The sequence below is a fragment of the Pleuronectes platessa genome, chromosome 11 (genome assembly GCF_947347685.1).
Source record: "Pleuronectes platessa chromosome 11, fPlePla1.1, whole genome shotgun sequence".
Taxonomy (NCBI): Eukaryota; Metazoa; Chordata; class Actinopteri; order Pleuronectiformes; family Pleuronectidae; genus Pleuronectes; species Pleuronectes platessa.
The window spans coordinates 20,976,738-21,001,632 of record NC_070636.1 but is presented as its reverse complement, the minus strand read 5'-3'; positions in this window follow the sequence as shown (position 1 = coordinate 21,001,632).

Genomic DNA, 24,895 nt, shown 5'->3' with positions numbered 1-24,895 from the left:
TCTTCTATGCGCCCGTCGGTAATGAAATCTAGGTTTCACTAGGATTTGGAGTAGGGCCACACCCAAACCACACCTCCTATTACCTGGCAAGCCAACATACATACCCGATCCATCCGTCACACTCTCACCCTTTCCCTTTGATTCAACAATCAAGCCATCTGCTCCTCCTTAACCACATCCCTTCATCTTCTCTTTCCTCCCTGTCTCATCCCTTCATCTTTAGTTTAGTGCATATCTCTCTCATGCCTTATTCAAGGTACTGTTTGGGGAGGGTCAAGCTTGGGTGGAATGATGTCTGGGAAAGAGTTCCCCTCCACCCACTTACCAGTACATCCTCCCAGACCACGTATCAGACACATCCTCACCTGAAAACGTCACTTTATACCCATTCATTTCTAAACACCATCCAATATATAAATTTGTTTTAATCTTTAGAACACGTGTTGTTGGGGCGTGGTCCTTATTAGTGAAACAGTCAGTAAGTAAACACGAACCAAAGCATGAACACAAACGCATAAAAAAAAGCGTCAAGTTACTCATTATTATACACTTAACTATGTTGCCATTAATACATTTTAAAATGTTGGCAATAGTTACTGTGATGATTCACTGACACAAATTAGATTTGGGACATTTCCTGTAACAAAGGCTGTGCTGATGAAACACGTGGAGAACAACAAGAGAGACAGAGTGAGAGGCAGACGAGGAGTGTGCATTAGCAGCAGTGTGTTTTGTTTCTGCTCTCTGGCACGCAATGGGCTTTTATGGAAGGTGTCACAGTTGAAGAAGCAGGGAGTTGAATGATGTGACACACACACACACACACACACACATCCGTCCACCCACACAAACCATTCCCCAAAACGAACGGAGCAAAATTAGAATCTCTATGTAACACAGGGTTGCTGTTGCCTGTTCCGTGATGAATATATCATCCGTCCATTTTCACCAAACAACATGGCGTTTCCCACACGCTATGCAGTTCTGCCCTATCACTTTCAGTTAGAAGAACATGGGGTTAGGGCAGGACTGGTGGAGAATTTAAATTCCATGCGTGAGAGAGACCGGAGACGATGGTGAGTGGTTGGTGAAGAGAAATATAGAAGCGGAAAGGAGAGAGGGAAAGGGAAGAGAACTGCTATCTGTATCTGCCTGATCAGTTTCACTTAGGTTTAACAGGAGCTGCGGTGCATGGGGAATAGCTTGTGTTGCACAGGAGAGAGAGAGAGAGAGAGAGAGAGAGAGAGAGAGAGAGAGAGAGAGAGAGAGAGAGAGAGAGAGAGAGAGAGAGAGAGAGAGAGAGAGAGAGAGAGAGAGAGAGAGAGAGAGAGAGAGAGAGAGAGAGAGAGAGAGAGACCTGATTGGCCCCTGTCCTGTCAGTTGTCTTTGAAAAAAAAGACAAAGTAAAAGAAGTTATTAATTAACTGGACCTCACTGAATTGTAATTGCAAATCTACGTGAAAAATGAGGGCCCCTTATGACCCCTGAGCCCTGCTAAAAGCACTGAGAGAGGGAGTGGATCGACAGACCTGAACAGCAAAAACAAAGCACATACAAAAGTCCTTTTTTTTTACCTTCTTCAAAATCGAAAATGTTTCATCCAAATCAGAAAAAAACATCAGTTGCAGCTCTTTATTGCCTCATTATTTTCTATCATGACATTGACTCTGTCACCACTCACTGTACACTCATCTCCTGACTGATGATCGTGGACGGGAAGAGGACATCAAATCAGTCAGTGTGTGTTTGTGTTGAATGAAAATCTGCACTTAATATTTATCAATATCCTCCCACCATAAGTTTAGAATTTGCGAGGTTGCACTTTTTACCCTAAAGTGCTTCATGAAGGATACAAATTGAGCAGGATACTTGTACTGATATAACAGCGATCTGAGGGAATGGATTATGCTAATGATCAACTCCTTACATCGGGCAACTACTTGTGTGCAGGCGGCAACGATCAAGTTCCAGCAATCAAAAACTAATGTATGCAACTCTCCAATGTGGCACACTTGCACTTAAGTGAATTCTTAATTTAAAAAGCTTAGGGTGAGCATATGGAGATGTTTTTCATGAGGCTCAATGAAGGAGTGCACACTGTGTACTTGAGCACCCTCAAACTCCATACTGCAGAGTAAGGGGGACTTTCCAGTTAGAGCTGCAGACTAGTCACTGGAAAGTTGTTGTGGCTCCTGGACTGAAATAAGGGAAAATTAGGCCGAGAGTCCAGACTGCGATAATTCAAACAATGGATCTTTTTTAGGAGAAAGAAAACAATCCAAGTTGTGTAGGTCACACGTTACAGCCAGGCCAGCTCATGGGCCTGAATAAAGGAGGGAGATGAACACAGCCTCACAAACTGAAATATGTTAAAGTAAAGGCAAATGACTCAAATGAGATGTGGTTGTTTGAACCAGTGAAAGTTAATGGCTGCAGTGATCAGTGTGTGGTGCATGTTGCCAGTGAAAACAAGGACAACCAACACAAAGAGGAGACGGCATGGATTGGCCCCCATACAGCGGATCCATGCAAGACATGAATACTATATACTGTATGTATCTATATTTAACATCATAAACAACTTCTTTGTTAAGTTTATATGCAGGGGGCAACAAATATCAAGATTCATTCCCACCATCCACTTTGTGTTTCAATATCCTACTTCTTCTTCTTCTCCATTCGGTGTTCGGGAAAAAAACAAATTAAATTACCCATTGATTGTGTCTCCAGATTAATGGCACCACATTCTCGTATATATCGAAGCCATATTCAGAGGGCATGTCATTCAGTTGAAGCAGCAGGCATGAGTCAGACCAGAGTTAGCACAAAGGATTAATCAGTCTTATCTAAATATTAGGAGATGGTTTGTCCCGATGGACAGTAGGTAGTGCTGAGGTAATCCAGGGGATGCGAACAAACCATTGGAGAAGAAGAGCAGCCACTAAAAGTGTGAGTGCTGTTTGAAAAATTGATATTTTGGAAAATTCCCCAGCACGGTGTCCCTGCCACCGATACACGGAAATCTGCACCTGCAGTGATGGATGGGTGCTTTGCCCCAAGCACACACTCTGCTGTTTAATAAAGTGGCCAAGGGCTGGTGTGAGACAGCTGTTAACCACAGCAAACACACACTTGTATAGACACACACACTTCCACCCTAAGTGCTGATCATCCACCATGTCACTCGGCTTGGAGAACACACACACACACACACACAAACACACGCACACACACAAACACACACACCTCATGAATTTACAACATCAGCATGCATTCACACTAGTCATGCCAAGACACAGTTTAAATGACTCTTAAGTGAGGGAGGAAGGCACCTGACGTGCTGACAGCAGGAACATTAATGCACAGACACACACACACTCAGCCCCGGAGTGACAAGCTGCCTCACTGTCATAGCAGCTCTTTATACACACACACGTACATACACACATACTGTATACACATTTATATACACGTATAGAGTCATGGAAAAGTACACTTTGCCGACATGCTTCATAAAGAGTATTCATGCAAGGTGACAGGCCACCATGCATGTGGTCACACGACACGCTGCGTTCTCATACACACACCTCCTGTCAAAGATAAACACGCATACACAAGGTTTTACCAGGCACACACACTCTCTGCTTGCATGCATCAAGTTGACAATACCGACACAAGCACAGCAAAAAGATCAAATTAAATCATGGACATGAAGGACCTTGTGAATTAACACACATAATGCATTTTAACACGCTCTGCAGACCTGTGTGTGTGTGTGTGTGTGTGCTCTTGTGTGAGATCACCTGAAACTTGCCTTTCTTGCTGACAAGGCTTTACGTGTGTGTGAGAGAGAGAAAAGTAGGCCAGCGAATGACAAGCTGCACTTTTCATTGCTGTTACTTCAGAAAACGGTCTGCTGGGAAACACACACACACACACACACACACACACACACACACACACAGAGAGAGACGTCTTCACATTCCGACAAACTAGAAAGGCGTGAACAGACAAAAAAAAACTCAACGCGCACGTGCGATTTAACCTTCATATATTTCAATTAAAATCATTCCCTCACGCATTTGTACGAGCATCAAGCTACAAACCGCAGCCGACCCTTTACTCATTCACTTGTAAACACATGCACGCTGGCAACTATGAGGCTATTTGTGACTTCTGATGTCAATGTCTCTACTGTTTATCCAGGGGGACATTCATGCCGTTTCATATCAGGAATTTTTTTTTAATGTAATATAACAAGTGCAGTAAAGACAATTTCTTAAAAGGTTATTGTTATAGAATTTCCGCAGACACTGTCTCCTGTCCTCTGTCTGGGGCATAGTGCAGCTGGCTGTCATGCTTGGGGACGTGCGATAGCTTGGCGAAGGTCAAAGGCTTCCCTCCCTAGACACCAGAGATATGAGACTGCGTAAGCAGGCAATACTGTCTCCAGAACTAAAAAATACATTTGATTGTTTAGGAACTAGCAGACCCATAGATCAAATGACCTGTAGGGGTTTAAAGTGGGACTGCAGGAAAGCAGATTTCAGAATATGAGAGGACATCATGCAGAGTTGTCGTATTGATGAAATCTGATTTTCTCCTTGACCAAGCTTCAGTAAATATTTCCGCATAAGACGTCAAAGGGCTCCTGAACGCTTTCTTCGCTGAGGAATTGACCATTGATCTGCAGATTTTCCACAACAATTATCAACCCGCAAGAATGAGTTATGTAACATACCAAGTCTATCAGGCATTGTGTAATATTTGTATAATTCAATAACTGTTAATATTAAATTAATGTATTAGTTTTTAATATCTATTTCATGCACCAGAACACAGGAAATAAATCCACTGGGTCTGATTCTATGCCAACCAGCCTCATCAGCATAATGAGGAAACACTACTCATTATAAAGTCTAAAGTTGATTCTGAAACATTTATCCTCTTCACGTCCTGATAGCCATCAGTAAATAACATTGTCTGAGAACATAAAAGGAGGAGGGACCCTGTGGCCCTCGCAGGACTGTCATAAACATGACCAATCGGACCATTTGGACCAAATGAAATGATTGGCTGACATACCTGTCCGTCAGTCACCGACCTGCCTTAACGCTGCCTGCCTGTGTTCTCACTGCTCATGACCCGTCGTCAGCCGGAGAGACACACACCACTGAAGCGGAGATGACGTTTCAGAGTAGTAGTTTTTCCATTTGGATGGAGAAAATGTATGAACTGGTTTATTTTGCCAGTACCAGTTTAAAAAATATGTTTTCACACGGCAAATGAAGCATGATCTTGACTGAGACCACCGCCGAAGGTCTTGATCAAACAAGATGATGTTCCACTCCTTCAACCTGTCCCACATCCAGAAAAGTGTCTGAACCCGCTCAGATAAGAACGGATTGCCTTTTACAACATCCCTGCAGAATCCTCCCTCATAACTCCAAATCTCCAAACATCTCACCAGTGTTAATTGGACTGATCCTGTGACTGAACCGTTACATGTTCCAGATTAATAAATGGCCTCCGGTCTAACTAGAAGACTTGTTGACACAGTTTGTTACCCTATGCCTTCACCCAGGATTGTGTTGTCATACTGTGACCAAACACTAAGTTAAAACAGCGCCTCCCTTGAGCCTTGTGTCACTGGGACACTTTTTAAAGTATGCCAAGGGCTTTTCAACTATTTGGAATTTGCAGCCATAACACTTCTTAGCAGGAGTAAGCCCGAACGAGGTTGAAGTGGTGGTGGCTCACGTGTGTGTGTGTTGGGATGTTGCAACTCACAATATGAAGTGCACAGTTCACTCTTCAACACTTAAAACCCCTTACAGGGGGAATAACAGATTAAAAAAGAGGAGAAAAGTCTCAAAAATAAAGCCATAATATAACAAGGAAAAAAGTGTGCCTAACTTTACAAACATAAAGTCCTTGTTTTAGGCAATGTGTCAACTTGTCAAGGAGTGTGTCTAGGAGTGAAACTCCTGCAAGCACAGGTTCTTCCTGCTGCTAATTTCCTAAATATTTTCTCTAGTCTTGCAATATTGTGAATTTAACTTCTAATATTAAATATTTTTGTTTGTTAAATAACAACGTGATCCTCCTAATATATTGTTTTTTCTCATAAAATTATGACCATCCCTAAATCTAACAACTCTCAAACTGTTAAATTAGGATTGATTATATTATAACTTTATTATTTTAATATCCAAACATCATCCTCCAAATCTCTGATATTTGTTCTTTAAAATTCCCCTAATACTTGCATTGTAATTTTCCGCAATTTTGAATTAATCATCATCATGCATTAACCCAGACAATGGCAACAGTGCACACTTGCAACACTTTAACACACATACACCCAAAGAGACCTCCAGTGTTGTGCATGAACGAACGCAAAAGAACGCGTTCATTGAACACGTTCACTTTTGTGAGAACGGTGAACTGAACGCAACTCAATGACAAATAATGAATTTGAACGGTGAACACGTTCATATTTCAGCGTCCTCGCTTATAGACGACAGGAAACTTCTCTCTTTATGTGTAACGTTATTAAAGTCCAGCGAACACGACACACTTCTTGTTGTAACTCCGACACTCCTATGATCCACCACTGTGTTCTTCACTCCCCTTCCTCATTCACCCTTGACATGCCAACTCATCAGCCAATGAGAGCCTGTCATGCCAGGTAACTCTCCAACCATTGGTCTAGAACTGTCACTTGCCCCACCCCGACTGGTTCACTGAACCTCTGGAAATCCCAATACTTATTGACATGGTGTAGTTTGCTGAACATAAGTCATAACAAACACATAGCAGTCAAACAGAACATAAACCTAAATACCAGTCCGTTAAAATAGTATCTGAGGTCTAGCTAAAACGTTACGGAATCTCTTCCTTCTCCTGAGGAGAGATGCTGTCTAAATCGAATGCTTGCACCATGTCGTTGCTCAGTGCCCGTGAAATGTCCGCGATGTAGCCTAACCTGAACCAAGTAAATCGACTTCGCACCACGTTACCCATGATTCATCGCACACACACATGCACACCAAACAAGCAACGTATTCCAAGTGTTTTCTTCTTTGGCCAGTGTCTCGGCTCCGAGCCGTAGTCTGGAGCTCGGCTCACGGGTTTTCTTGGCTCGCTGTCCGGACCGCTCCGTGAAGAAGGAGGAGGAGATGTTTCTTTACTTGGAATGCGGCCACTTTATTTCTCGGATATACAGCAGGAGCAACACTCGCATCACCTTTAGGTGCTCCGTCACTTCTCGTTATAAACACACTTTTAGGGTCTCTTCCCACAATACCCAGGTGCACTACACCACACACTACAAACTTTCCTTAAAGGGGCAGGCCATACCTGCAACACAACAGCTCTGGTCTCTTACAAAAATGGCTCACTTTCCACCTTAAACTATGAAATGAACTGAACTATGAACTAGTTCAGAATTTAAATGGTGAACTATTAACGTGAACTATTCATATTTACTTGTGTGAACTGAACTTTGAACTAGTTCATGAGAGGTGTGAACTTGCACAACACTGGAGACCTCACACAGACACACAACAAGCAACCTTTAAAATCATGACTCCACCACCTGCAGCAGCAGCAGCTGTTTGTGTGATAGAGAAAGAAGACCTCGGGCTCCTGTGAGCCATCCAGCTGCACATTTAGTTTGCTCACATATACAGTGCATATGCCTCAAGAGTCCAATTAACACTGCAGCCTCACCAGTGGTGGAGTGGAATAGGGTTTATCCAGGGATCACTGCTACCACCGAACCCTATAAAGACAAAAATAGCATCACTTGCAAGTGCACAGTGCGGTTACCACAAGGACTGTTTTTATGATTGTTATTTGCAGACGTCAGATCAGATTCTGTTGGGATTTTAACTGCAACGGTAGAAAACCTCAGTATGCATGACATCACTCCTTTAACAAAGCCTGTGTCAGAAATCACCCACTCATTCACTTACCTCTACTTTACTATAAACCATCTTCTCTGTAGATGACTCTGCCGGTAATACGTCATTATCGCAGGTTTATGACCGACAACAACAACAGCAGCGTCGGCCGGTGGAGAACCGGAAAATCCAACATAGATTTTAAATGTTGGATGGTATCAACAAGATTCAATACTTTTAGGTAAAAATGAAAGGTGAATGACCATCTTTAAATTTAACAATCAACTTTTTGAAGCAGTTTTTTTGCTGTGATGCTCTGCTCGTATTTGCCTCTCACATTATCTCTCAGCCCCCAGCGCAATGCATGATGGTATATATTGCCTGGTTACTGACCATCGGTTGTACACTACTTTTTACAAGATTAAGGCAACACCCAATATTGTCTGTTCCCTACCTGATAAGGGAATTGACAGTTCATCCTGACTCTGCAGGTATGCTCTTTGGTTTGTATCATTCTGTGTTGAGCATTCAGCTGGCTTTTCATTTAGCCCTCGCTAACCCTGCAGCTCCATGGTCACGCGTCTGTGATGGGGAGGTTGCTTTCCGCTGTTTCCCCGGCTAAGACCCTCAGCTGGTTATTTGCCCTCAGCCTCCGAAAAGCTTGACACCGACAGCCCTGCATCAGACCGTCCTACCTAGCAGGCATCACTTTCTGCATGATTTTCTCTACCACCATTGACAAAGCAGCAGGGACTCTTGCCCAGGCTGCCCAGGAACTTGCCCTTATTCTAGAAAGCCATGCTGTTGCTGCGAGCCTCATGCTGCAGCCAAATCCTGATCCTGCAGGTATTCTCTCCACAGAAGCTGTCAAATCAGACGCTGTCTCAACAGGAACGCTGACCAGCTCACGCTTCGGGGCAGTGCTCACACCATTAGATTTTGTTGAAATTGCCAGCATGTCTTTTTTCCCCACCCATTCCCTGCAGTTGATGGGGAGCAGCTTGAAGATGGACGGGTACCGACCGGTTTGAAACACACGCTGCTCTTTGAAGATTTCACATGCACAGGCCCTGAAGAGGCAGGTGTTGGCAGTTGCTCTGGTACAAGAAGACAACCTAAAAGAAGACAGTGGAACTCTGGAGCAAGAGTGGCTTCTTTCGCAGAGTTTAATGGTTGAGAGTTTAGTACTGTTTGCTGAGTGAGATGGATCGAAACAAAGCAGCTCAAATCAGCACAAAATGCTGTGGGAGCAGCGCTTTTACTACAATAGAAGCAGAACTGTGAATTTGTGCCCTAGACATCTCCCATCTGGTCTACTTCACTCCTCTCCCTGTACCGCTCATATGCTTCACCCTCAACAGCTCCCTGCCTTATTTGTACAAAAGGTATAATTAAACATACTTTTTAATGAAATGCTCTTTACAAGAAGCAATCTAAAGTAGACAGATATATCTCTCTCTCTGAGCCAGTAGAGCATGGCCATGACGGCAGCTTGAAGTTCATCAACATGTTAGAAGGATTTATTTTCTTCTCAAAAGTAAAATGAGACATTCAGTATCCACATAGTTACTTTACGGTTAAGTGTCGATTTGTAGTGTGTTGAGCGTAGCTTAGCATAAAGACTGAAAGCAAGGGGGAAAGGGGGCGAGCTTGGTTCTACCCAAAATTAATGATGCAGACTCAACGTGTCAAAGAACTATTTCCATCAAAGTCCGTATTCATAATCCCCAGAGGAGAAATCATTTGCTCAAGCTCCCCCATAAGGTTGAGATTAAATGTCGGGTTGATAATTTATTTTCAATACACTCTTTACTTTATTTGTGGAAATTGTCCTCATAACCATCAATAAATAAAGTTCAAGTCCCAGAAAAAAAGAAAAGAAGCCGTGTCTGTGGCTCTCGCACAGGACCGAATTAAGTGATGGTCGGCGTACCTGTCTCACTCTAACCGGCCTGTCTACCTGTACAAACCCCTTCACCTGACCAGAGTCTGCAGATGGTGAGACACCACTGATGAAGAGACAATAGCCAGGAGTTAGTGAGCAAGTCATGGAAAAGTCGTCTTCTTGTAGTTGTCAGTGAACGTTCATATGTGTTAGGGGCTTAGCATTGATAAGAGGGCCAATCGACAGTGGGTGTAATGTATAATTTGTATATTTTCTAAGTGTAGCCTGCTCTTGCTTACTTTTCTTACATTACTTACCCTCGCTTAAAAATACTTAATCTTTTGTTTTTATGAAGTATCAAGATAAATAACCAGTGACAAAGAACGAGAGATGGTAATACTCTGGGTGGTATGACTGGATCAATATGCATCAATTGGATTTAAAAATTACAGGTATTTATGCGTTAGATTTGTATTACAGAAGACGCAGAGTACACTGTTGTGTAGGATTTCTGTGTTTGTCGATGTGTAAATGTGAATGAATGAGGCTATTTACAACTTAAATTCTGTTCTCAGTGTGTAAGTGTTCATCGAAAGTTTTAACTTTCAGATTCAGAGTTGTTTGGTATACTTTTCTAAGAACACTAGTGTGAGAAACCGATCCTATTTGTGCAGTGGCCTTATTATGAACAACACAATGTCTGAGTATTGACTCATCTACTTGGAAAAACAGGCTTAAATTAGAGCTACTTTCAACCAGTCCTGTCTCCTGGGAATTTTCTTTCCATCGTTCAGTGTAATTACAGGACTGGGCAGCGGAGACATGCCTCCTAAACACCAACAGATAATTGGCTGTGACTTGTGTTGAGGAAGTCAAAGTGCAGCTTTTGTTTAGACAAGGTGTGTGCGTGCGTTGGTGTGTAGTGATGGTGTCAGTCTCAAGGTCAGCCAGCCACATCGTCTAAGCATCTGAGGAGGTAAACGGTCAGCAACACTGTGGATGCGCCGCTACATTAACCAAGCATCTGTCGGTGTGTGCAGGTAATTGTGCTGGAGAGAGCTGGAGTGAGACAGCTTGACAGAGACTCACACAGAAAGACTTTGCACATAAAAACTAATACTGTATTAATAAACTTTGAGAACAGAGCGTCTCCAGATGACAAAACAACTTGAAATAAAAGCCAGTCATTCATTAAATCGGGGTCAGTAAAGAGAGATGACTAAAACGCACTCTGGCTGCAGCAGATTAAACGACACCAAGCAGAAGTAAATTAGGTGAAATTTATTGCAGTTTAAAATTGATTACTTATGCCCCGTCTGTATGGCCCATAGAAGAGGGAACAAGGGCAAGCAGTGGGATAGAGGTGGAAAAGAACACAAAAAAACTGTAGTTGTGTAGCTTCCCCTGTGCTGCAGAGAAGTTATGATTTTAAAAGGCCACACACACACACACACACACACACACCACTATTTAAGCAGGTTGCCTCAATACAAGCATCAGAAATTGTCCAACAGTAAATACACACAAACACACACACAGATATAGTCCTCACCCAAAAAGGGCACTCTTTTCCTCTCTCCCCCTCTATGGCTCCCAATGTAGCTAACCACAAACAATGGGATTGTAAAACAATTTTATATTCTCCTTTAGAAGCCACAAATCAGAATTATATCAACCACATTTTAAGAAAAACATTGGGCGTTTTAATTCTTATGTCAAGGAGTTCAAATCTACCCACAATCCTCAGGTGTAATAGCTATGTCTCGATTGGTGGAGCTCGCTGTTACCATGGAAAGGTTTACCACAGCCAAAATCATGATGGCACAACACAAACTAAAATGTATTGCAACACTATATATACACACAACTATGTTAAATTCAATAGGAGGTGTGCTGGAGGTAGTTCAACTATCATTCGCAAGGGGTTTATGGAATGCGTAGTTCCTTTCTAAAAGTGGGCACTCACTGTTAGGGGTTGGGGTCAGGACCTATAATAACTTAAATGATCTATTGTGCCCTAAAAAGCAACAAGATTTTTATGTAATTTTTACAGAAACAATCATAAGTATCACAAGATTGCTGTTACTTCCAAAATAAAATGTCTTCTCTTTAGAGTTGATCTGAAAACTTTGTAATTTGAGGACAGGACACTCAGATTACATTGTCATACATGGTGACATTGACTGTCGCCATGTGTGAGAAAAGCGAAAGACTGTCAGACTAAGTCCTCACTAAGACCTTTCGGGAGTTGGCTTGGACAGAAAGAGGAGTTAGAGATTCAGACGGATTAAATGAGTCTTAAAAATGCCTTCTCGTGGATCTTGTCTTTTCTGTTTTGCTTCCAGGTGAGTCCATTGTAAACATAGTTGACACACATCGCTTTGTAATGCCCAAATGGGACAGATCATCAATTGTGTTTCTCAGCCAAGTGTTGGAACCCAGAATCATCTGACTGGGCTCATCTCCAAAAAAAGTATTTAATTCTCAATCTGTAGCAGATGAAGTGGAGGCTCAAAGTTCAGATGATACCTCATCCAAATGTGTTTAACTTGGGGGGGCCAAGTGAGGGTGTTACGGTGGACAACTGGGGATACATTTAAGAAACAAAGTAGACCAAATACATTTTATAGATGGAGACTGAGAGAGAAAGTGGGGAAAGTTTTCAAAAGGAGCCCAAACTATGCTGTTGTGTTGATGTGTGAACTGGATTATAATGCCCAAGCCCCTGGAGAACTACATCGGCCATGAGTAAGACATAGTAAGTTACAAAAAGCTTTGGCTGCCAGTGCCTCATCCTTAGTCTGCATCTCCTTGATCACAGATAATTACTGAATACTGGTCACTTGCACACCAAGTCATTTGGACAGATAATGACGTCAGACCAGCCTTGAATCTGGACATCTGGGAAGGTTGAATTAGACCTGATATTTACCAAATTAGTGTGGGACAACGATATGTTGCACAACTAATCCAGCAATACAAACTGTGCAAAAAGGGGAGAACCAATGACTTTGTCAATGTAATTTTGAGTACATTTAAAACAACTTTGTTGACCAAAGTGCTTTACAAAGTAAAAGGTACAATAATAAGACGGCAAAAACCAATCCATGAAAATACCAATAGTACAATTAAGATAAGTGTGATGGAAATCTGACCTGGTGAGAAATAAAGAGGCTAGAGAATCATAGTCTTTTAAGTATACTTTATTCCTTGCAAGGAAGGTCCGACAGTCATACAGTGTGTGTGTGTGTGTGTGTGTGTGTGTGTGTGTGTGTGTGAGGGAGTGAGTAAATGTTTGTGTTGCGAAAACTACGTGTGTGAACTGAGTGAATATTAAAATCCCAGGAGATAACATGCTGAAGGCCTCCTGGACACAGGTTGAGGGCTTCCTCGAGGTCTTGGTGGTGAGAGACAAACCTGGTCAGATTTGTAGCTCTAATGTCATCTTAATAGTATGCATAAGCAGAGATAATATATAGTATGTTATAATGGTAACATTTTCCATTACATAAGATACAATAGAATCAAATCAGATCTGCTAGGAAAAAACTTGTGAAAGGCAAACGACGACAGATGGAAAAAGACAAAGGGAAGCACAGAAACGTATATACGCAAGGGAGGTGAAACACATGAGGAACAGGCGCAAACAATCACAGGGGCGGTAAACATGATAAAGACAGGAAGTTAAGGTGGAAACCCATGAGGAGCAAACGCAACAAAATAAAACAGGAAGCACAGAACTCAGTTTCAATGAAACAACTGAACACAGCAAAATGTCCAAAAACCAAAGAGTCCATAAACAGAACAAACATTTCTAGAGTCATGACAATAGTTTCAACCCTTGAATGAGCAAACTTTTTACCTACGTATAACCACCCTTTTACCTTGGATTTATATAAGTGCTAAATCTATTCATACTTCATAGACTTTTTCCTTCGTTTTGACTTAATCTGATGCGGCAGTCATTAAAGCCTGAGAGCATGTACTGTATACATTCATTAGGAGTGTGACTCTTAAACATGGTTATATGTCAACACACAGACACGCACAGAGTACAGCTGTCAGAGACACATTAGTCGGCCGTGAGGACGAGGAGACATTTATGGTGTGTGTATCAGTGAGAGAGAGGGGAGCGTGTTTGTCTGAAGACATTTATCGCAATCATAATCAATATTGAATTACCCGTGGGAGCCATGTAGTTGCTGGTTCCGTGCTTGCCTCTCGGTCCCTCACACACACATACACAGAAAGGCGGAAGCTTTCTCAACAGTACAAAGACATACCGCCAAATCGCTCTCTGTTATCATCAAAGTCCACACTTGAAACCATAGCGTGTCCAAACCTTTCTTCCCCTGAACCCCCAACCCCTCTCTGTTCTCTCTCCCTCATATCTCCCTCCAACGTCTGCTCTGATGCTCCAAAAACGTTTCGTCAGTCGGAAATCAATATTCTTTGTGTGTTGCTTCATAAATTGCGAGGAAGTGAAGTAATTTCGTCTCTGAGGGATTTTTAAAGACTGTTGGCAGCAGAGCAGATTTTTCCAGGAGCAAATTAAAGAACTTAGTTAAAAATGTAGGGCTGAAAAATAGCTGGAAACTGTCAGGTTGGACCACTTTGTCATATTTTGTAGGACTGTGGTCACAATAACAGCAGCTTCAGCCAAACAGTGAAAGAAAACCGTCTTTTGGCAGCACTCAGGTGCCCACACACATTCACTACAGTCATGCTAATAAAACAGAAGATTTGAAAAATAAAGTGAAGGTCACAGTCACATGTTTAAACACAATACTCAAAGAGCCATTCTGGAACCACTGTCACAATAGTTAAATCCTGATCAGTTTCTGAGTCGTTTCACAAATTTAATGTTTTAAGTATGTTAGAAAAATTATACCACATCCTGTACTTGTTATTTTTCACCATTCACCATTTCCACTGTGAATGTGACACCTAAATAACCTGTAGGTTTTTCTCCCTAATAAGTTCAACCCTCCAGTTGAAATGACAATTCCAGTGTTACAATATAAACATGTCCATGTGTCCATGGGGTTTAACACAATTGTTTTTTAAAAAGTTGAATACAAACGCGAATAAAGATAATTCTGCATGAGCCAGAAATGTAATAAATAAAGTAAAAAAGCTACTCCAGATGTGTTATTGGTTCAGTGTCTGGACACATGATTTATGTCAAGAAATTTAAAAATTAAAATGTTAATTTATCTGGTTTTAAGATGTATAACATCTGACATCATCTATTTCATGTATGATGTCTATCCATTGGGATTCAGGGTTTTTAGATTTTCACTACAGTCTACCAATTTTTTCTGCATGAAATTTTATTTTCTAATATTATTCAGATTTTTTTTTGGAGCTTAGTAGTCAGTTGGACACGTGTTTGCTCTTACAGAACAGGGTCAGGGTTCTGTTCAGGTCTTCTTGCTGAAGACAGTCCGCGTACAGTGGAAGTGGTATATACAAAGTCTATGCTGAATACTGCCAGCCTGCAGAATGTAGTAAAAACATTATGGATGTATTAATTGGCCACTGACGTAGACAGAATGTCCCGGTGTCCGTGACAGACACGCCAATGTATTTGCCAGAGAGAGAGAGAGAGAGAGAGAGAGATAATAGGGCAAAGAGTGCTGCACATAGCGACAATGAAGCAATGGCACAAAAACTATGTTTCAGATCTATTTGTGCTGTGTAAAACATTTTCCAATCATTGTGAAACTGTGGGGCCAAACTCTCGTTTGTATATGAAAACACAGTGAAGTACACAACGCAGACGCAGGGTGTGCATTGCCCCTCAATGCTTTTCACTGTTGTAAAGCAAGGAGGATATATTATAAAGTCAACAAACTGCCTTAACTTTATTCATAACCATATAGTATAGAGACCTTCAAATCCTTCTACATAGCCTCTGTACCGTGATGATATAATCAGCACTACTCATTTTATCTATTGTGTTATTCACTGAAAGGATGACAGGGTAGCAATACGTATTTTCTCACAGTAAATTGAACAATGTTAAATTATTATCATGTTTTCCAACAAAAGTGTAAATGTCGAAGCAATACTAGGGTTGAGCACAGGCCCGACTGCTGATTTCCCTCTGGTATTAGTGTGTGCGTTTTTTTATGGATAAGGGGAGACACCTTAATGTGAGGTGTAAATGCTGAATAATTAGAATCTTAATGTGAACAAAACAATCCCCATCTGGGCAAGATTGATACATAGCAAGAGAGACATATTAATACCAGATGGAAATGCCCACAATGCAGTGTAATTATCTTGTAACGTATCCACATATCGGTCTCATGTTCACACCAGGTTCTAAACGGGCTCCGTCTTTTTTCTTATTACCCTTGGACGAGAAAAACCTCGACTTAAATACTTCATGTGTTGTGATTCTTTTTTTGCTCGACTATTATTATGACAGAATTGATAAAGAGAAGAATTTGGCCTTTAATGAGAAATGTGGCATCTTGCTCTCTACCGCTCCTTCCTTTATTTTTCATCTTCTCTGCCTCTTAACTTTGCACTCGTTCACTCTCTCTCTCTCATTCTCACTCAACACTGCGCACTCACTTTTGAATAATTAAGATGCAATAAATCCGATTGTCACATCAGCTTTTCAGACTCCATCCTGTCTCAGTCCGTGTGTGTGTGTGTGTGTGAACTTGTTGTGGCTGTGGGACTGCAGCAGAGGAAACAGAGCGAGACTCTGTGTATGCGTGAGAGAAACGGCGAGATCCAGAGTTGCACTTCGGCATTGAAAGAAGACAACTTTGTCCATTGTCATCTTTTGCAGAAATTCCACATTCACATGCCAAACAAAAATCCACTTCCTTGACTATTGTTAGAGACGTTGCCAGAATCCTTGCAGAAGCATGAGGGAAAATATCCAAGAGAGATAAAAGGGTCACAATCTGCTCAAAAATGCTTCAATACAGCTTTTCTTCGGCTGTTTGAATGTGTTTTGGTTTGGCCTCCACATCCATTACACCTGAACACATTCCGAGTGCACACCTGAATAAACACAACCTCAACATCTGAGCTCATGCTCCTATACAGAAATGTCAGAGCCTTTTGGGGAGGAGGGACGATCAAACCCCCTAACTGCAAATGGAACAATCATACATTTTTCTCTCTCTCACAAACACACACACACACACAGACACTCTTAGGTGTGTCTGTGCAGGAGAGATAACTCAGAAAGGATTAGCTGTTACATGTAGATCTGAAAAACATCCACTGTGGATGAGTGTGTGTGAATGAGGAAATTGTTTCAGGGGAGAGAAACTGCTGTGTGGGGAGGCCAACATCACTTTCACACACCTAAAGCTGCTTGTAGCATATCTGTCATGAAATTATGCCACGCCTGAAACATATAATCACCTGATGCAAGTTATATGGTGTGTGTGTGTGTGTGTATGTGTGTCTCTACTTTGCGAGTTTTTCACTAAAGTCACAGAAATACCAGTTAGTATTGTTGGATGTCTGTCAGCCGTAACAGTAAACAGTACGAAAACCCATTTTTGCATAATATTTCAATCATGCAGCACATTTCAAAACGTTAAATGGATCGCTGAGCTGGCAGAACTCATAAGAAGCCAATCCCAGTGTAAATGAATGGTAAACGAAGCCAAGAAAAGAATGGGCTAAGTTCAGCCAAAACAGAATCTGAATGTTTTTCTTTTCTTTTTCTGTCAGAGAAGTTTTTGCTGGAGTCCAGATAGGGACAGGATGAGAGCTGTGTAATATTCAGTGCAATGTTTAGTTTTTTTGTACGAGGGAGAACGTGGCTGATTACAATTTGATGGATACTTGCCATTTCATTGACAAGAGAATTTGACATAATTCTGCTGAAAACAATGGATATCCAGTTCCTCAGCTAGAGCTTTGACCCATAGTTTCCCAACTCTGTGCCCGGCTGAATCATCTCAGAAGAGGACGTTTAAGAACATCTTGTATTGTAAATACAACAATGGCTGAAGCCATGGTTTTGGTAAATAAAACAGCTGTATTGCTACAGTTGGTTATGTAGCAATCGCAGAACTTCACAATGATTCCTTTCAAAATATTGCAACGAGTTTACTTCTGCATAGCTTGGCATATGTTCACAGGATATAAGCCTGATTCTGACAAATGTGACATCCGTTTTGTGATTTGATGCCATATAAGCGGGATGAAACCCATTGTAATGGCCTTAAACACTGTTTCAAATCACTGCTGCTCAGTATGAAGAAGGCTGTGAGTGTAATCATGTTCAGTTGAATGTAGGCTTGAGTGCCCAAACCTGAACAAGCCAGAGAAAATCCAAGATAAATCAGCACTCTGGTGTTGACACGAAATGATTATGGTTGGAGAGGGGCTCGTGTCATGGTTAAAAACATTTGCTCAGTTTGCTCGGAACCATAAATCCACTTCAACCTCCTTCCTCTGTGCACTCTTGATATCTCAACCAAGCTAGCAGGGCTTCATCTTCATCAAGTTTAACTGCCTAACAAAGTCAGAAAGAATTATTGCTAAAGTTGTTTTAATTGCATTATTATTTTACATGTACAACATTCAATAATGTGACATATGCATTACAGAATTTCACTGAGCAGCAGCTGATCAGGATCCTATCACTCTTCTCTTGCCTTTCTTTTATTGATGGGGCCAACATGAGTTCTGAATGTGGAATTAAAAAAGTGTATCCAAGAACGTAAACTTGCTTCACTCATTGACTGTGCATCTCAATCTGTTTGTCTCTATGACCAAGAGCCCCTTTGGGTCAGGTAGGTTCAACCGTTTTTTACTATTTTGGCATAACGCTGACCACTGTAGCAATTTACTTGTGCTTTATTCATGTTTATAATGGGTTTATTTCCCCAGAGTATTCATACTAAAATAAAAAGACCCACATAGAAATACAATACAAATTTACAAACAGGTAGTGAATATGAGACAGAATGGTTAATAAAAGCAAACCGGAGTGAAATCAAAATCAGCAGGAGGAAGGTAAGAAGGTCATCAACGGCAGTCTGATCTAAAGGAAGTGGCTGACGTACCCTTTTCTGCGTTGTGTACTTCACTGTGTTTTCGTTCACAACCGAGAATGTGGCTCCACAGTTTCACAATGATTGGAAAATGTTTTAAACAACACAAAAAGGTCTGAAACATAATGTTTGTGCCATTGCTTCATTGTCGATATGTGCAGCTCTTTTTGCCCTATTCTCTCTCTCTCTCACTCACTCACTCACTCACTCTCTCAAATGAAGAAATACCAAATGGTTAAAATTTAATAAGTGTAAACTAATTATTACAATATCAAACGGACGTAGAAGTTGAATAATGGTCAGCTGGTAAGAGATCTGAAAACAGATGTTATTTTGCGACATATTCAGAATCTCTCACTCTACAGCCCTGTTCAGTATTATCATCTGTCCACCAATCACAAGTGGTCAGCGTTGAGGTCATCTATTAACACCTGGTTTTGTTAGTGTGTCATGAATGTGTCTCCTGTGACCACTTGTGATCGCATCTCGCTTCCACCCTTTATATGTAAATAATCATGTGTGTCATTGGCGGTCCCAACGACAAACTGATGTTGTTCTTACAAAGTCTGAGTTTGCAGATCAGTCCAATGTCACTGTGACTGTGTCGAGTGTCGAGTGAGCAAGAGAGAAACAGCATGAGGAGTCAGGAGGAGTTGAGAGAAACAATGAGCTGTACACAGTTCTGCTATGAAGAACGATTTTACCAATTTAAGAAAAGTATCAGTCATTAAGTGTTGATATTGTCGTGTTGTCCACAATGAAGTGACTGAAAAGCATAAGAATACTTTTGATTCATTGTGAAACTGTATGGCAGGTCAGAGACGTCAGCTGAGTAGACAATCGTTCATATGTGGCCCGGGATATTTTTGTGTTCAAACAGCAAAAAAATGTGGCCACATAAGTCTTAATGTGGTCTGAGCGGTTGTACTTAGCACTGACCATTTGTCACCGGATCACTCAGGACTGATGTTAATACTAAGTCTGAATGGACTCTTTAACAACAGGCTTATAAACTACTTGGGCCAAGGACATGTTAGGCGTTTCATAAAAACTGGTTTGTTTGAAGCACTCTCAACCCTTCTGGCGCTTTACCGAGGACAGTCATAGGTGGGGTGGATAGGGACTCAACAGGGACAGTTCAGGATCATGAACTTTCTTGAAGACAGTGGCTGTTGCTCAGTCTGGGCCGTCTGAGTGGAAAGCTGAGGGTGGTGAGAAGGGTAAGTGAGTCCTTCATCACGGTTTTCAGACTTTTGTTAAATATGGAGGTCAGGAGGTCTAAATAATGTTTCCGCTGTCCTCATTATGTGGCCTTGCAAGTTCCAAACAGTGATGCAGTGAGTCAGTACACTCTCGACTGTGGCTCTGTATCTTGTAGTCTGGCTGCTGGATGGGAAACTAATGGGCCATCCATTTTTTGTACGGCAGTTTGATATACAGTGCCTTGCATAAGTATTCACCCCCTTTGGACTTTTCTACATTTTGTCATGGTATAACCACAGATTAAAATTTATTTCATCGTGAGTTTATGTAATGGACCAACACAAAATAGTGCATCATTTGGAAGTGGGGGGAAATATTACATGGATTTCACAATTATTTACAAATAAAAATCTGAAAAGTGTTGAGTGCATATGTATTCACCCCCTTTACTCTGAAACCCCTAACAAAGATCTGGTGCGACCAATTGCATTCACAAGTCACATTTGCAAGTCACATAATTAGTAAATAGGGTCCACCTGTCTGCAATTTAATCTCAGTATAAATACACCTGTTCTGTGACGGACTCAGAGTTTGTTGGAGATCTTTACTGAACAAACAGCATCATGAAGACCAAGGAGCTCACCAAACAGGTCAGGGATAAAGTTGTGGAGAAATATGAAGCAGGGTTAGGTTATAAAAAAATATCCAGAGCTTTGAACATCTCTCTGAGCACCATAAAATCCATCATAAGAAAATGGAAAGAATATGGCACAACCGCAAACCTACCAAGAGGAGGCCGTCCACCCAAACTGAAGAGTCGGACAAGGAGAAAATTAATCAGAGAAGCAACCAGGAGGCCCATGGTTACTCTGGAGGAGTTGCAGAGATCCACAGCTGAGGTGGGAGAATCTGTCCACAGGACAACTATTAGTCGTCTACTCCACAAATCTGGCCTTTATGGAAGAGTGGCAAGAAGAAAGCCATTGTTGAAAGGGATCCATAAAAAATCCCGTTTGGAGTTTGCCAGAAGCCATGTGGGAGACCCAGCAAACATGTGGAAGAAGGTGCTCTGGTCAGATGAGACCAAAATTGAACTTTTTGGCCTCAATGCAAAACGCTATGTGTGGCGAAAACCCAACACTGCCCATCACCCTGAGCACACCATCCCAACAGTGAAACATGGTGGTGGTAGCATCATGCTGTGGGGATGCTTCTCTTCATCAGGTACAGGGAAACTGGTCAGAATAGAGGGAAAGATGGATGGAGCCAAATACAGGGAAATCCTTGAAGAAAATCTGATGCAGTCTGCAAAAGACTTGAGACTGGGGCGGAGGTTCATCTTCCAGCAGGACAATGACCCTAAACATACAGCCAGAGCTACAAAGGAATGGTTTGGATTAAAGAATGTTAATATCTTAAAATGGCCCAGTCAAAGCCCAGACCTCAATCCAATAGAGAATCTATGGCAAGACTTGAAGATTGCGGTTCACAGACGGTCTCCATCCAATCTGACTGAGCTTCATCTTTTTTGCCAAGAAGAATGGACAAACCTTTCCATCTCTAGATGTGCAAAGCTGGTAGAGACATACCCCAAAAGACTTGCAGCTGTAATTGCAGCGAAAGGGGGTTCTACCAAGTATTGACACAGGGGGGTGAATACTTATGCACCCAACAGATGTCAACTTTTTTGTTCTCATTATTGTTTGTGTCACAATAAAATTTATTTTGCACCTCCAAAGTACTATGCATGTTTTGTTGATCAAACGGGAAAAAGTTTATTTAAGTCTATTTGAATTCCAGTTAGTGACAGTACATAATGGGAAAAAGTCCAAGGGGGGTGAATACTTATGCAAGGCACTGTACCCACCTCCAAACACAGAAAAACCCTAACCCTAACCCAAGAAGTTCAAGTGGAGGAATAATTAAGATGAATCCCGGGAACAAACGTTAAAACAGAAAAATGTAGAGAACTCACTGCCCTTAAAAAAAGCTTGAATGCCAGAGAATTTAAAAACTGGCTTTAATGTATGCTATGGAGTCTGAATAAAGGCTATTCTCACCAGCTTACTCAGATTCTTGTTCAAGACTCAAAAAAAAGGCAGGAATGATGATGAACTGCAGTAAATGCACCAGCTAGCAATATCTGCAGTCCTGGTAGTAGACAATCCTGCAAATCCTGCTGGAAAGGCAACTGTAATATGTTCTTGTACCAAAACATGAATTGTCCACAACCAGTTTATATCGATTCTTTCACCTTTTGTAAAGTCTAAAGGAGTAAAAAAAAAAGCTCAGGGCTGTGGATAGGCGGACAAAGAGGCACAGGCAACTCTGACTCTGCTTCCTAAAAGGGGAATTGGAGATGAGTGAACACTGTAAATTGATGTTAACTTCAATAAAAGTTGTTTGATACTTACAGTTTTGTTAGTTTCTTAATGAGACTTCACACATTATGCACTGGATGTTTTTATCTGCTGACTGGCAACATAAATTGAGCCAGACCGGAACAGAACCCGACTGATGACTTGTCACGCTCAAATCAAAGTCTTGATTAGCACAACGAGCATAATAAATGTCCCCTCATTCAGCAGCCTGTGAGTTGTTGGGGAGATAGGGAAAGGCATGGTGCTGAGTGGCCAGGGGCAAATCTGCAGTGATTTTGACCAGTGTCTGTAGGGAGTACAGTGAGTCAACATTATCTACTTTAGCATGAAGTGAGCATACACAAGCAATGGACTACAATGAGCTGATCTGCTTGTGACACCAGGTTGTGACTGATTAAATAATTGAATGAAATCGCTCAGGGCTGGATGCAGCACTGTTTCCTCTCACAGTGCATCGAGTGAACAGAGACATTCTGAGAGGCTACGGATCAAACAAATAAAATTCATGACTGAGATGAAAAATCCTGAAATTAAAAATGTCAAAAGAATATTGACGCACTACCACTCGGTACAATGTCATGCACTATGTGTGTCTTTGGGCTTTTAATGGTAAATAGCTTGAAATTACTATGTTTGGTAGTATTTCTGTCTTTGCTGCAAACACAGCATAACATACCAACATCATTTTTTTAAAGCACTTTTTAGGGTCACCATTAGATTAAATGACATAATATTTGCAAACCATGTTGAATGTATTAAGTGTAACCAGATTTCCAATTTCAATTCAGTCCTTTATATAACTTCATTTCATTGCATTGAGATAATAGAAAAGTAAACCTGCATGCTGCAGATATATTGCAAACATGTCACATAACAACCCATTCAATTATAACTGCACTGTGGAACATGGTGCATTTAAGCCCTGCCCTCCACAAATATAAGTCACACAACTATGAACTCACATAGACAACAGAGAACTTAGTAGTGACCACAAATGAATGGAGATAATGGAAGTATTCCATCATCACATCGCAAGTCTGACAGTATTTCACAGTGGTGTGTGTCTGTGTGTGTGTCTTTGTGCGTGAGTCAAGGCCTGCTTGGTTGGGTGAACATATGTACTTGTCAGAGAACATGTGAGTGTAACTCTGTATGATCTAGGGTCCAACCAAGCCAGCAGCAGTTAACAGTGGCAGTGAGAGGCAGAGTGTGAGTGAGGCAGCTAATAATGCCATGGCTGAAGCAGCCTGTATAATTGCCTCACACCAGCATCACTACCATCTCAATTCTCTCAGGACCAGTTAGCTCAACACAGCAGCAGCTTTCACAGGGTCCAGTGTCAGTAGGCATGTTTAATGATTACACAGTGTCTCTGCTGCTGCAGTGTCCGCAGTCTAAAACCACTGAGTGCTCTCTCAGCTCCTGAAAAACATTAGCTCTACTACACTACACTCCAGCCCTGTGTGAAATGATCAGGTTGTTCTCAAAGGGGCTCCCCCCTAGAAATGAAACCTGGGGTGAATTGAAGAGTCTGTATGTCAGCCCCGCAATACACCAGCGACCTGTCCAGGGTGTACCACACTTGTGTACCATGTCAGTGGCTCATTATGTGGTGATTCCTCCAATAAACTTTTCCGGAGCTGAAAATGTTTTACCCATGTTCACTTCAAACAACTTTCATCTCTTTCTCCTTCCTTATGTAGTCACAATGTGCAACTGACTGCACAAAGTTTAACTAATCTGTGACCATACAACTGAACAACAACCATCATGTGACTTTTTATGACTCCTTTATAAGACCAGTAAGTAAAACCGAACTGAAAATAGACATATATTTACTTTTTGACTTTTCATATCCAAAGATCCAAATGATTTGAAGCCTTTAAATATGTAAAAAGTGATGTTTGTAATGAGTTGTAACAGAAGCTACATCTACCTGATGAGGGACACATTCAGATTCTGCCTGAATAGTCTCATTCCATTTAACACAGGGCGTACCATTTAAAAAAAAAATTTCACATTAAATTTAATTCAGGAGTTGATTTATCTTCCACAAAAGCTTTTACCCGAACTATTCGTAATTATTCTGTAATGTCTGTATATTTTCTGTCTGCGATGTGAGAGAGTGCAGAGTCCTCTCACTCCCCCTCTTATCAGTGCATATATTTCCCTGAGGGCAGAGGTGCAAGCTCGATGTAACTTCACCAATCATAAGGACCAGTAATTGTTTATTGATTTGTATCAATACGCACAAAGCTCATCTGCTAACAACAACTTATTCCAATAAAGCCAAACAAGGAGAAGAGGCAACTGGGGTGTTGATTACTCAATAGGTGATGAGTGCTGACCCACACACACACACATTTATGTTATCTTTACTCATTGTTGTGCATTCATATTTGTGAATAAAACTCAAAGATGATAAAGGAAAAAAAGGCTAAAACTGTAAAATGGTAATTGAAGCTTATATATTAAATA